Source organism: Myotis davidii, unplaced genomic scaffold, assembly GCF_000327345.1.
Source record: "Myotis davidii unplaced genomic scaffold, ASM32734v1 scaffold220, whole genome shotgun sequence".
Lineage (NCBI taxonomy): Eukaryota > Metazoa > Chordata > Mammalia > Chiroptera > Vespertilionidae > Myotis > Myotis davidii.
The window spans coordinates 1-1,439 of NW_006292590.1; positions in this window are offsets into that span (position 1 = coordinate 1).

A 1,439-nucleotide genomic window follows, 5' to 3' on the forward strand; every position below is an offset into this window, starting at 1 on the left:
TAGGAACAACAGATGGGGAGCCACACTGCCTCGTTTCAGATCTGGGCTACCTTGGAAACTTTAAGCAACTTAGTTCACTTAGCAGTGACTCAGTGTTCTCATCCATAAAATAGGTACAATAATGGCATCTACTGGGTTAAGCAAAGCACAGAGGAGTGTACTTGCACACAGTAAGTACTCCATAAGCTTAGTTGCTATTGTTGTTCTGTGACATGTGTCCTAGTAGAGGAACACAGAGAATAATTTCCCCCAACCAATGGGGACAAATAGGGGCTCAAATAAGTCTCCCTTCCCAATCCTATATCCCCTTTTTTAAATTTCACAGTGTCTACTGTGGCTGCACTCCAGGCCTTCTTGAACTTTATTTTGATGTTGCGGGAGATGCACAGATACCCAGGCCAGGGACCTGTAGACATGGCTGCATCAGGAATAGGCTGAGGATCCCATCCCCAGTGCATGGAGGAATGGTGAAGCAAGCTAGAGCTGCCAGGCCCCAGGTCAGCCACACCTACCCAGAGGTGTTGATGATGTCATCGTCCCTCCCCAGGAACCAGATGTAGCCCTCTTCGTCAATAGTTGCTTTGTCCCCAGTGTTGTAAAAGTCCCCACACTCCACTTTGGCTGTCTTCACTGGGTCATTCTGCAAAGAGAACGGTACTCTTATTGAAGGCAGTGAGGTTAGAGATGTTGAGCTGCAACCTGGGGCTCAGATCGGCATTTGAATCCTGCTTTTCATTCCACTAGGCACCTGTGCATGTTTTGTAAATCTCTGTGAGTCTGTTGGCTATACATGCAAACACTCAATGCATGTTACTAGTCAATTAATGCACAGAACACACTGACAGTTGATATTAATATAACACAGTTGCTGAATAGATGAAACGTGCCAATAAACATTTGCTAAATGAATTTTCTTCCCCATGTGTGTCTCATCTCATTCTCAAAGAAAGTCTACAGGGCCCTGGCCAGTGTGGCTTAGTTGATTGAGCATCATTCCATGTACCAAAAGGTTGCCAGTCACTTCCTGATGAGGGCATATGCCCAGGTTGTGGGCTATAGGCCCAGGGTGGGCTCAGTCCCTATTAGGGGGCATGAAGGAGCCAGCCGGTCAAAGCTTGAGGAAATAATAGCAGAAAATATCTCTAACCTGGTGGAGGAAAAAGTCACACAAGTTTAGGAGGCACAGAGAACCCCACACAAGAAGAACCCAAACAGACCCCCGCCCAAACATATAATTAAAATGCCAAAAATTAAAGACAAAGAGAGAAGCTTAAAGGCAGCAAGAGAAAGCAAACTGTTACCTACAAAGGAGTTCCCATAAGGCTGGCACCTGATTTCTCATCAGAAACTCTACAGGCCAGAAGGGAATGGCATCAAGTACTCAAGGTAATGGAAAGCAAAGATCTCAGACCAAGATTACTATATCCAGCAAGGCTATC